Below are 270 nucleotides of genomic sequence, written 5' to 3'. Positions count from 1 at the left end.
TGTCAGCCATGTTAAAAAAGTGAATAACTTAAGTAATTTGTGGATTAATGCTTACTGGAGACGCGAACCGTTTCAAATTATTCAGTCAGATTTGGTGAACTGGTTCAACCGGTTCACTAAGAAGAACCGGTTAAATCGAACGATTCGTTCGCGAACCGCACATCACTACAGCAGAGTCGTCGTAGAAAGTTCCGGGATGGTATTAAAGTAGCTCAGTTTAAATGTATTGTATGAATTGCCCTTACTCTGGAATAAAAAATACGGAGTGTA

The sequence above is a fragment of the Sinocyclocheilus anshuiensis genome, unplaced genomic scaffold (genome assembly GCF_001515605.1).
Source record: "Sinocyclocheilus anshuiensis isolate Anshui unplaced genomic scaffold, SAMN03320099.WGS_v1.1 scaffold819, whole genome shotgun sequence".
In the NCBI taxonomy this organism is placed as follows: Eukaryota; Metazoa; Chordata; class Actinopteri; order Cypriniformes; family Cyprinidae; genus Sinocyclocheilus; species Sinocyclocheilus anshuiensis.
Note: the sequence above shows the minus strand (reverse complement) of the source record.